The sequence below is a fragment of the Nelumbo nucifera genome, chromosome 5 (genome assembly GCF_055504915.1).
Source record: "Nelumbo nucifera cultivar China Antique chromosome 5, China Antique-T2T, whole genome shotgun sequence".
Classification (NCBI taxonomy): Eukaryota; Viridiplantae; Streptophyta; class Magnoliopsida; order Proteales; family Nelumbonaceae; genus Nelumbo; species Nelumbo nucifera.
Window position 1 is genome coordinate 81,364,458 of NC_142653.1, and position 14,008 is coordinate 81,378,465.

Genomic DNA, 14,008 nt, shown 5'->3' on the forward strand with positions numbered 1-14,008 from the left:
TCACTCTTAGCATTTATCACTTCACAACTATCTTAGTTTTCCGTCGAGTTCTAACTTAAGCATCGGAGTGTTCCCGCCGGGCGAGCTCCCCGGGAATCCTTCTTCTTCTCCTCCTTCTTAGGTGCTGTTTGTTGCCAGTTAGGAGCGAGGCCCCTGCCAGCTAGGAGTGACCAGATCGCGCTACATCAATATCAAACTCAAAAACACTAAAAAATTTTACCTAATGGAGATTAAGAGATATCCAGTCACAAGGACAGCTGATTGCTATGGTGTTCACATCCAACTTTTCTACGTCCAAGTTGGTGTAAGTGGTGCACCAAAGTTCTTTTAGTTCTAGTGACTTCTCTAATGTGAAGGAAGAACTCTTGTAAGTAAAGCACACATGCCTCCCAAAGTCACTAGCATCCCTATGAAGGTTGATTTATAGCCAATTGAACAATCAATAATTGAATGTTCTTACTAGTAGGGTTTCTTTAGCAATCTATCTATATACTTAAAGTATTGGGAGGGTGTACGACAGCATTGTGAGGTTGACACATATATGTTTATTGTTCTCTAAAGTATTGACACGTCTCTCTCTCTCTCACTCCCTTCTTCTCTTTATTCTCTCTTTTTTTCCACCTCTCTTTGTTTGAAAAATTACAAGAATGCCACATATAAGATAAACCTCCCTGTATGCCTCTATAATATTCAAAAATTACAGCAATGCCATATATAAGACAAATATCCTTATATAATTGATTCAATGGCATTCGAAAATTAAAGTAGTGCCACATATAATTATTTATGATTATGACATCCTATAAATAAAATGCCATTCCTCTTCTTTCTCAACTCTCTCACTCTCCTATTCTCTATCTCAACTTGTATTTATTTATTTTATTATTATTATCTAAACATTTATTTATTTAATTAATTAAGTAAATTATTTATTTTAATAAAATAAATCAGTAGAATAAAAGAGATGTGACATTAAGAGATAGATTTCAATAAACATTTATTTATTTATTTAGAAATAATTTACTAACAAATTATTCTCTCCCCTTGAGCCCAATATTTAGTGTTGTCAATGGGTCGGGTCTGGTTCGAGATAACCTTTACTAGTCCCATCGCAATAGACTTTTATTTATTTATTTAATTTAGTTAAGAAAAACTAGGGCTAAACCAATGGGTTGGGTCTATCTTGTTGGATCTAAATTGACTGAACATAATTATAACGGTTTTGGTTCCATGATTTTGTCTTGATTAATTATTGGATTGATTCAGGTCCAAAACCAAACATTTTATGAAATATATAATTTTTTATCGTTCTTGTATTTTTTATCATGTTTCATGTTTGAAATAGTAAATTTGATAAATAATAAATAAGATAATATTGGTTAAAAATGTTTAACTTATTAACATAAAAATAAATTAGTATTATTTTGACTATTGTTTTCAATATAATGAGGTCTATGATTTGATCCCAATTAATTGGTTCAAGACTAGTTCTACGTGGTTGTTTATTATTCATAATAATATAGTTATAGTTATTTTATTTTAAAAATACAAAATAATTTATTATTGTATCTCCCATGGTTTTCGAACAACTGTTGACCCAAACGGTCAAACCATTTGGCCCAGGAACTGTTCAAGCAATCGGTTCCATTTTACTCCAAACCCGATCCCTGGCCAAAAACCATTCAATCAGTCAATGACCCGTTGACGCAGGTGGTTGAACCGTCGACCTGTTGAACAGTTTTTGGCCATTTTTTATTTTTAATTATTTTTTATTTTTTGTCAAAACAGACCATCCATTCAAACCAAACAGTCGAACCGTCAACCCAGAAATCGGTGGCCAAAACGGTTCCGTTTTTAGGTCATTTTTTGATACCATGGTATCTCTCCAAATAGGCATAAAAATTGTATCTCCAAATGGCATTTTTAAATTTTGCCCCTACGAAGCAAGGGCTTCCCCGCTAGTTACTAATTGTTAAAACTGATCAATCGTTAGGGAAGATGATGAAAGCAATAGTATTGGACATCCCAGCCTTCTCTCTTCCTTTTTTATTTGGGCTTCAAAACCCTATACTAATGCCAATTGAATTGAAAAAAAAAAACATGCACCAAGTTTACTAACCAATTTATCCCACTAGTTAGTTCCAATAAATTCTACTCTAACTGAAACTTTGATTCCCAACAAACCAACCCCATGAACCCTTTTTCAACCCAAAGAATCATTAGGGAGAGTAAGTTTATTGAGACCCGTATAAGTCTATTTAGAACCAAAATAGGGAACCTACATAGTATAAACAATTTCTCAATGAAGTTGGACCCACATGGCTGAATTCTCACTTAAACAAAAAACTAGGTAGGACCCATGCGATGCACATGCGTTTTTTTATAAGTAAAATTGAGAATGGAGATCTATGACATTTTCAATTAAGCAATACCCATGTAGTTCCAATTTAAGTATTATTTTTCAGATTTTGTCTAGTTTATCCGATCACATTCTAAGTTGCACTTTAGTTAGAGTGGCTAATTTCCTACGCTCTAGAGAAATTTGTATTATTTTTTGTATCTTAATATGACTTTTTTAATAATTTTATTGATTTGTTATTATTTTCGTATCATTTTAGGTAAATTTATAACAAAACCTCATTTTATAACAATTCTATAAACCACTTTTGTATTTTGACCCTAACAAAGGCCTCCCCTATAGTTTTGAAAAAAAAACAAATATCTCCTTTCCCTTGGACTTTAGTGACAAAGACATTAAACTTACCAAAATACCCTTGTAATTATTAAGGCATCATACACAATTTAAAGTTTCAACTTTACCCTCCACTAACTTATTTTGCCAAACAACTTTCAAAGAGTAATTCTCCCTACTCTTCTTGGATGAAGTAAGGTAAAAGGGCTAAAGTGAACTAAAGGGAAGCAAATATTTTTTCAAGGTATTTTAGTAAATTTACATGTGAATGAAGGGTAAATTTGGAATTTACAAAAATAATGCACTACATCAACATTTTCTATTTGGAATGCTATTGAAAGAAAGGTATTTGAACCTTTTTTTCAAAACAATGGGGGAGGTTTTTGTTAAGGTCAAAACATAGGGGAGTTTCATAGGATTGCTAGAAAACCCAAGAGGTTTCTATAATTTTCCCTAGATTTCAATGGAATTTAAATTGATTTTAAATTAATTAAACTATTTTCAAATTAATAAATTTTTATTAATCCTTATTAAATTTAATTAACTGTATTAAGTTTTTTATTTTTCAATGGAACTTAAGTTGGTTTTAAATTAGTAAAAATTAATTATAAAATTAATAATTTTTAGATAGTTTTATATTAATTTTAAATTGAAATTAGTTTTTAAGTTATCATATTTCTTTTTATTACCTAAATTATTTTTATTATATTAATAAAAATACTTTTATCAATAACAATAATTAACAATTTTTTATTTTATTTAAGTAATTTACTAAAGGATTTTTAATATAGTTAATTAATTTTTATATTTTAAATGGATTATAATTTTGTGATGCTTTGTTCAATGTTTCAACTTGTCTCAGACAATTACACCATTCAAGCCATCACTCAACCCTATTCTTAATTCCGAGTTTTCTAAAACTTGCCCTATTCGACTTGGGTGGTTGAATCATTGATACTTTTGACCTAGATATTAGGTCATAGATTATGATATACATTGTATTGAAAACTTCTAGAGGATTTAACTTTGTTCTGGTTGTTTGGTTGAGGATGATCTTTTTTTTTTTACTTTGGATAACTTTGTGCAATATTTACAACCTCACTATACAGAAAAAACCTCAATTGTTAGTCTTAAATTTCAATTTTTGGCCCTTAGATTTATAAAAGAATAAAAACAAATAGACCTTATATTCCGCATGTAGATATAGATAGAGTTCACCTTGTTTATTGGGCCTAATGTGTCTTACACTTTATGCTTGGGATTTTCTTCCCTAAAACCCTAACCATTTGGTCCTAAGTGAACAATGCCCATCATGTAAATGGACCCATTACAATCCTTTTAGCATCAAATCCCAACACTAAAAATAAGGAAAAGAATTATTCCCTATACTTAGACGAATCCTAGAAAATCTTTGATTTCAAGCTAATTTGATATTTTGTGTTGGATTTAAGTATGTTAGCATTATTGGCCCTATATGTTTTGATGTTAACAAACTCATTGATAGTACTAACCTTTGTGAAAAGCAAGTCTTCAAACATTTTCTTTGGTTCCTTAGATGCACTGAGCATAAACTAAGAAAAAGCAAGAAATCCCAACAATAAGGAAATGAAAGAAGTTCTTCCTACGGAAAGAATAAAGGGATCAAGTCAAAAGCATGAATCAAATTCAAAGAGTTTACATGTGTCCAATCTTTCTAGGACTTGATGCAATTAGATTGCATATACACTAAGGGCTTATCTTAGACCTACCTTGGCTCACAATTTAACCTTAGAAAATTAATGGTTAGCTTAAGAAAGGCTTTAGGTCATTCTCAGATCTTTAACAAACTAAAAAAAAGGCCAAAATCATTTTTTTTCTAAGTTTAGAAACCTAAGGAATTAACCCTCTAAGCTAAGGAGTTGACTACTTAAGTCCGCCAAAAGAGGACTATAGCAATTAGTCGACTACTACATCCAAGTTGTTAAGTAGTTGTATAGTTAAGATTGGAAAAGAGAGGTACTCGACAACTATATTTTGATAGTAGACTACTAGAGAAGAAAAATTGCTAGTAGCACGTGACAATTGACTACCAAGACTTAGTAGTCTACTCCCAAGGCTCCTATCAGAGTTTTCCAACTCTAATAGCTGAAGCAATTGGCTACTAAGTCATGATAGTCGACTACTTTATGCAAGTGGCTTATGTCAGCTCTCTATTTTCAACCATTTGAAGCCCATAACAACTCTTTCTTCTTCTAGTACGTATGGAAACTATAGAGGATGATCTCTAAACACTTCCATTAGAAGAATGTAGACCTCCAATGGCTTTATAATGGCTATATGTTGAATCCAACATAAATATATCAATTCTCAAGTGACTAATAAGAAGAAAAGTGAGAAAAAGATTTGCAAGAAAAAATAGAGCAAAAAAATTGTAAAAGGGAGTTTAGGAAAGATTTATGGGCTAAAAAGAGAGTTATCTTTGAGAGAAAAATAAACATTGAATAAGCTTAAGTGTTTCTCACTAAGATTCTTGAAATCTCTTTAAGTGCTAGAGCCAATAGCTTTATTTGTATATATTGTGTAATTTGAAGAGAAGTGAGAAAAAGGTTTGCAATAGAAAAAGAGAATAAAAGTTATAAAAGGAGTTTATGAGAGATTTTTGGGTTAAAAAGGAAGTTATCTTTGTGAGAAAAAGAGTTAGTGAATTGAGCTTAAGTGTTTAGTCATTTTGTTTGTAATTGCATATCCTATTGAGAGGCATTATATTTACTTGTGCTCTTATTGTTTATATCTTATATATGCTTGTATAGATAATGGTTTGCTATTGTGAAAGGTTTGGATAGCACTTGCAAGTCCAATTGGTGTAAATCCATAAATCCAAATTTTATAAAGGTCTTGTTGGTACCCAAAAGTCCAATTGGTGTAAATGTTTTGTTGGCACCTAAAAGTTTAACTAGTATAGTGGAAATTCTCAAGTGGTGTGCCTATGGAGAGGACATAGGCCGGGTTTGGATAAACCTTTATAAATTTTATGTGTTCTTTTAATTACACTTGCCCTTGTACATTTCTCATTGTCTCTCACACTGAATCTTGTAATCTTTGCATATATTGCATTTCATTGATTGGCATGTCAAAAGAAGATACATTAGAGATTTGACATACTACTACTATCAATTCTAAGGGCCTCTCTAATGCCTAACGTCTATAAGTGCAATAATTACATTAAGAGGTATAGGTATTGGTGAACTTTTCTTTCCTCTGAACTTTGAATGCAGAGAATTTTGTTCTAAATTCTGAATTTTTAAATTTGTCAAGTATCCATTTTAACTCCATATATGAGATTTTTTGTTTATGTTTTGGGGGTATTATTGAAAAATAAAAAGTTGTAAGATTCCCCTTTAAGAAATAAGAAATAAGAGAAATGAACACCCATTTTCCTCTTAAAGTTGCAAAATTCCTCTTAAGAGACAAGAGTTAAGAGGAAACGAACATGACCTAAGGATTGTATGTAACAATCCTAAGATTCCACCAATCATAAAGGCTAGGAATTTGGTAGAAGAGGTTTAATTGAGCATTTCATAAATTTCTATATTGATGCTTTAAATCTAACCCAAGCAGTCGTGACAAATTGCTCTTTCATATAAGGTAGCATGAGTGCGCCAAACTTAATAGGATGAATTAATCAAGTTGATCCATCGGTTTTGAACATTTAAATTATATACCAATTATGAATGTCTTACATAAAAGATTATAATCTTATAGTATAGATTAAGGTCATCATACACAAACATATCCATTGACACATACGAAATATAAAAGTGACTGACTTTCACATAACCCAAGGCAAAGAACACCACAATACCAAATACGCCCTTTAATAATCTTGGTTCCTGTGCAGATTATGTTAAAGGCAATATCACCAAATAAAACTTTCCCTTTCATTATAAAGCTACATTTTTCTCAAGATGTATAATGTCTTAGCAATATGGAAAAGTATTCCTAAATAAAAAACAAATTAAAAAAAATGAAATGTAGGATACATATTATGTATAACTCTAAAACCTATAGCCAAAAACAATTAGTAAAAACCTAAAAAAAAACATGTTACATCTTTAAAGGTCTCTTTTGGAGGACCAAATTCACTCTCTAAAAGATACTTACAAGATTATAGATAGAAAATGATCATTTTCTTAATACAATACATTATCCAAGAGTAGTATTAATTTCCAAATAGGAAACATCTGCAAGAGATCTAAATGTATAAATCAAAATTTAATGCATTATTCCCATTAATCTATTTTAGCATAAATTCCATCAAGCAACCCAACTCTAAGTTCAAATAAACCATCACATTAACCAAGGGATTGTTTGGTAACACTAAATACACTTCTTAATGTTGGAAAAATTAGTTTCACTCAACATTAAGAGCATTTTGTTAAGGGCCACTAAAATATCTCATAATGCACTCAAAGATATTTTCCTCTTTAATTTCTTAACCCTAAACAAATTGGAAAATGACTCTTATGTATCTATTTAGCACATTATAAGGAGATAAGACATGGGATGCAAATTTCAATTTGTGTGGGGTTAAAATAATAAAGAGGAAAATAGGGGAGATCTATGAGACAAAGTCTATTCACTCAAGGGGAAACTTATGAGAAAGATTGTTACCCCTCATATGATTTAGGGGGAGTTTAATTGTGGTGCTTAAATGTTCATTTTGCTTAGGGAAGTTATTATTAATTGTGCTTATTAAATGATTATATATTTTGAAATTTTAAATGCTTATATTATTATCGTGCATCTATATTTTGGGTAACATATTGTTAGAGGCAGTTATCATTGTACTCTTTATTTTGTGCTTATTTGTTATCATTTTTCCATCAATGGCTTGTCATCATCAAAAAGGGAGAAAATGTTGGCTTATGTGTTTTGATGATAAAAAATTCATTAAGGGTACTAATGAATGGGTTAAGTGTGCAGTTATATTAAAGTTAAAAATGTTTGACATATTACTATGAGGAGATAAGCATGAAGAAATTGTTTAGGCAACAATCAACCATCATGAATTAACTTGCATGCTACAAAGAGAATGCATGGTACCAAGAACGGGAAGAATAAAGCATCAAAGTCCAAGAGCTCTATATTGTTTTATATTTAGGACTTATAGAAAATATATACATGACATATATTATATATGGGTTCAAACTTGACCAATCTCAGCTAACCTAGCCTTAGAGACCAATCACTAGTATTAGGTCTGGTTATTAGGTGTTCTTGGACTCAAAAAGTAACCAATCTAAGCTTAGAAGCCTAAAGAAATAATTTTCTTTAACTTTCTAAGGTTGTGAATAGAGATAATTGACTACTCATTATCTATAGTTGACTACCCATGACAATTGAAGCTAGTGTTTGTAAATACATTGTTCGATAATCGACAATAGCAAATGATTAGTCAATTACCCATGACAATTGAGGCTAGTGTATGTGAAGACACTATTCAATAGTCGACTACATCAAATGCTGAGTCAAGTAACCATGATAGCTAAGAATGGGTATAAGCTTCTAATTGACTATCAGAGGAGATTAGTCGACTACTAGATAATAAAGATTTTCTCTTACAATTGGTAGTTGACTACTAACTTTTTCTAATAATCTATTTATAAATAAAAATCAATTGTTTGAAGGAATAATGGTAATTTCATCTTATGGTATACCTTTTATCTTGTTGGAAACTCAATCTAAACATTTTCTAGTATGGATCAATCATTCCCAATCGATCTCTAATGGTGAAATGCTCTCAACCACAAAAAATAATGTCTTTTTCTTCAAGAAAAACAATAACTTGATTGGTAAAAATCTACTATCAAAAGATAGCATTATTGTGAGCAAACGTTATTCTAAGAAAAATCTCAAACAAGATCAAGTATTCTCATTATTGCCAAAATCATCAAGGCACAATGCTTATCTACTCTATATATAAAATCTCGAGCAAATAAGCTCAGATGCATGGATTTAACAAACCTAAATCATTCAAATGTCAATTGATTTAAATGCTCTTCAAGTGGTCAAGGTCATCAACCATCCAATGATTGTCATTATTCTTAGATTAGTTGCACTCTCAAAGACATCTCCAGGCTTTGACATTGATTTACTTCATGCATATTTTCACATATTCCATGTCAAGCGAATAATCTCATCCATATTATTTACCACCATGTTGATAGTGTTATTCTATGCCTATTTATGGGATTGGCCCATCCTCTTGGGCACTTAAATGCTATCCAACAAGATTATTGTATAATGTATCCCCTTGGTTACTAAATATAATTCTCTCTTAACCATAAAAGACATAATATGATAAAAATGCAATTAAAATTTTTATTAGAAAACAAATGCTAGTATTTAATTAAATATAACAATGATTGCTTTGTTTTACTTTTCTTAGCTTCCATACTCACCATTATAAGTCTTTTTCTTATGTTCTTACAAAAGAGCAATTCTATTATTCTTAGGCAAAACTAACTATTGTTATTTTATTTTCTAATTATTTGGCCTTCTCTAGTATCTTAATATTTACTTTTTTAGAAATATCGCTTTTAATTCTATATTATTATCGAATTTCATTTATTTTTTACACACATGTGATTTTATTACTTTTTAAAAATAAACAATATTTTTATGTAAGTGAAATTAGACAAAACACATATGTGGCTAGTATGCATAGGAATACATTTAGTAATTAAAATGAAATTAAAGATGGTTTTATTTTTTTTGAAAATTGTTTATAATTATAAATTATGCTTAAATCTAGGCAAAACCTATGGTGCATGAATTGCACATTGAAGCAAAAAAATATGAACTAGTGACAAAACAACAAACCACAACTAAACCTCTAAGATTGGAAGGGGATCAAAAATTTTAGGTTTTGTATGCAAATTAGATATTGAAAAGGCATGCAAGTTGGTGGATTGGAGCTTTTTATTTGAGGTGCTTCAAAAGTGTGGTTTTGGAGACAGATGGTGCAAATGGATAGTTGGATGTCTTTTCTTCTTGCCATCGCTCAATTTTAGTCAATGAGGGAGTAAATGATTTTTTCCTAACCTATAGGGGCTTAAGACAAGGAGATCCGCTTCCCCTTGCTTATTTACACTAATTGTTGATGTATTTAGTAGGCTGTTATGGGAAACAAATAGGGTTGGATTAATAAGAAGTTGGAGAATAGGAAGAAACCAAGTCCCTATAACTCACTTTCATTTTGTAGTTGACATTTTATGTTTTTATGAAGGAACTAAAGTGGTGAGATTGCAGAATTTAAAGAACCTACTATCATTCTTTGAGAGTTCTTCCAACTCGAATATCAATCCTGAGAAGAGATGTGTAGTGGGGCTAAACTTAGACCAGATGGAGTTGGAGTCTATTGTTGCAATGCTTAGAGTGTACCATTTTTGAGTGGCCCTTGACCTATTTAGGACTTCTAGGTACTAACCCAAAGGAGAGTTGTTTATGGGACCTTGCGGTGGAAAAGTTTAAAAAACTGTTATTAGCTTGGATAAAGAATTACATCTCGTTGAGGGGAATAGTCACCTTAATCAGAGTTACTTTCAATAACCTCCCTTTTTATTTTCTATCCGTTTTTTGGATACCCTCTAGGGTATCAAAAAAGAATTACCTCATTAGGGAAAGAGTCACCTTAATCAAAACTACTCTTGCTAATCTCCCTATTTACTTTCTATTCATTTTTTGGAGACCCTCCAAGGTAGCTAATAGGTTAGAAAAATTGATGAGGGACTTCTTATGAAAGCCAAGAGAAGAGAAAAATGACCACTTGATCAAATGAGAGGTAGTTAGCCATTATAAGGAAGAAGGGGGATTAAGACTAAGGAACATAGTTACCAAAAATGAAGTTCTTTTAGGCAAATGGCTCTAGAAGTGGATTATGGAAAGAGAGAGGCTTTGGAGTGAAGTGGTGGCTAGTATCCATGGCTATTCTAAAACTGGATGGGATGCCAAGGTATCTCGACGGGCTTAACTCACTACTCCTTGGAAGGCAATTTTCAACATTCTACCTAAATTTCTCAAGTTTGTAAGGTATGATGTTTGCTTAGGTAACTCAGTTCTTTTTTGGTAAGATGTTTGGATGGATAATCAACCTTTAAAAGATATTTTCCCTCCCTTTATTCTATCGAAGGAGCTTGTTTCAAGGTTTTTTCATCCTACAATTCTCCCTTTGTCTCTTGCCTAGCATCTTGGGTTTCATATAAGCCAAAATGATGAGGTATTTTCTTATGTCTTTAGGCTTTTATTATTATTGGATTCTACTTGCTTTGACCCTCTCAATCCAAATAAAAGAGTTTGGACATTGTGTTAAATGCCTCTTTTACTTTTTATTCATTTTTTAAGTCCCTTTGCTCTTCTTCTTCCCCTTGGGTTTTCCCAGTGAAAAAAAATTTGGTCCAGGCCTATTCTCCCCCCCCCCCCCAAAATATTTGCCTTTTGTTGGGAGATTTATCATAGTAAGATTAATACTTTGGATCACATACAAAAGAAAAGACCTTATTTTTGTTCATCCCCAAATTGATGCACAATGTGTGAAGTGTAGAATGAGGACTGTTACCATTTGTTACTATCTTGCTCCTTTGTTGAAAATATTTAGACTTGGGTTTTCTCTTTATTTGGATATAGGTGGAACTTGCTTTTCAAAGAAAGATTGCTCTTTAATCCATCAACTTTTCGGTGGCCAACGAAGAGAGAAAAACTGATGTGGAAATATATAAGAACAGCTAAGGTATGGATTATTTGGGAAGAACGGAATACCAAGATATTCCAAGGAAAAGAAATGAGTCTCGAAGAAGATAAGGAGAATATATTAACAAGGACCATCTTTTGGATAAAGACTTCTAATTTGTTTATGGGTTATTCCTAAGATGTTATTTGGAAGGGTTGGGTAATGATGGCATTTGTAGTCTCTAAGAAGATTAGGACACAAGTAAGGTGGATACCTCCTCTAGAAGGGGTTGTAAAGCTGAACTTTAATGGTAGTAGCTAAGGCAACCCAGGGCCCTTAGGCACTGAAGGGGTTTTGAGGGACAAGGACAACAACATTACCTCTTTATTCTTGGTTCCAATGGGAGTTGGAGACTCAACAAGGTTTGAAATACTAGCAGTTGTACAAATGCTTTGGCAAACTTTCTAGCTAAATAAGGGGTTTTCAGGCTTCTTTGTATTGGGCTAATCTATAGTTCTGTTTTATTTTTTGTTAAGACTTGGGTTTATAGTCACCCTAAAGGGGAGGTAGCATCTCATGCCTCCTCCAAGGCTTATTGTACTCTTTTTTGTTCTCTTTAACAAAACTACTTATTCATTCATAAAAAAAGAATGACACCTATAACATTATTTACATCTTGATGGTAAGTAATGTAACATGATTGATGCTTTTAACATGATTGGTTGAAATCTTGATTTAACGTGCTTCAAATATTTGTAAATGCATTGTAGTTGAACTCTTAAATCTATGGTGTTTATATTTTTTAAAAGCTATCTCTTAAGCTAGTTTGAATTACTTATAAGTAGTGTAATCTTAGGTTTAATTGTCATCAGGGATTTAAATATTGATATGATATGTCTGATATGGGGCGTATTGTATCAGTATCGGTTATTAACGATACGGAATATGCTATGAATACAAGCATATCCCGTCAGTCATTCGTGGATGCGTATCGACCTATATCGCATTGTATCGGTCGATACGTATCCATTCACGCTGCCTCATTCAGAACTCTCTATAAAAAATTGTGAATGAGGTGATTCAAACCCGGGTCGCCTCACGTGCAATAGATTTCGTGGCATTTCGAAACTAGCAAGTCGCATTACGTTTTGTGATAAAGTAAAATAAAATAAATTTTATTAACTTTTTCTATTCACATGCAATTTAAAAAAAACACACATTTATATTTAACGCTAACTAAAAATTAAAAAATAGTATTTTATAAACGAATAAGTAAATAATGTATCAAATCCACATTTATATAAAAAAGATGATTTTTGATATCAAGAAATTTATTCAAATAGAATATTAAAAATAGAATAATTATTTAATACTTAAAATTTATAAATTTGCACATGATATAAATCTTAAAATTTTTATATACTTTTATTAGTTATTAAGTAATATTTTAATTTACATTAATAAGTAATAACATATTTATCATTTACAGAAAAAAAAAAAATACTATATACAAAATATTGAAGAGTATAATTTTAAATTAAACCTATCAAATCCACTAATATACATTTATTTCAAAAAATGATTTTTTTTATTTTATAAAATTTATATAAATAAAAATATTAATAATGAAATAATTATTTTAGTAATTAAAAACTATGAATTTGTATATAATATTTATCTTAGAAATTTTAACAAATTTGATATACTTTACGTTAAGATTATATTTTTATAAATTATTAATTGATATTTTAATTTGCACTTGAAAATTTAATATTTAGTTGATATTTTTATTAATGTTAAAAAATTAAAATAGTAAAATAAAAAATAATTGATATAATGATTAAAATATAATAGGTGCATTTGTTTAGTGTCTTGGACTCTTGATTAATGCACTATAAATAAAATTATGCATCCCGATTCATTAACCGTAATGTATTTCTTCATATATATTCTTAATATTTATAATTTTTTGTATTTATATACTATTTTTATCATTTTGATTTTAAATTTATTGTGGTTAATATATTTATGAAATTCATATGTATTTCTCTAGCGTATCCATGTGTTTCCATCTTTTTCGTCTGTATCAATGCGTTTCCAAAGTGTATCTATATCTGTATCCATATTCGAGTTATTCGATATTAATCCTAATATTGATATTTTAATCCTTGATTGTCATAATACAAATATCTTTTTATGATTAATACATTATTGTAAGAAAGTATATGTGGTTAATAAGGAATCCCTTAAATATGAAAAATAATATTTAATATGGATCATTCATTTTAGAAAAAATATAAATTCCATGTTAAATTCTTTTATTACAAAAGATTCATTAAAGTTTTCATATCATATATTATATATAATTATTTCAGAGAAAGTTTATAAGTTAAATTTTCAACTAACATGAAAAAGTTTATAAGTTAATAAATAGTGAGGACGTGATTGTATATTTCATGGATAAAATACTAGATGAATCAATTTTTAAGTGTTAAGCATGAAAATCATACCAAAAATGGTGTTATATAAGAAGTTTCTTAGAGCTTCTTTCATTCTTAATACTTTATTATTATTATTATTTTATTATTATTATTATTATTATTATTATT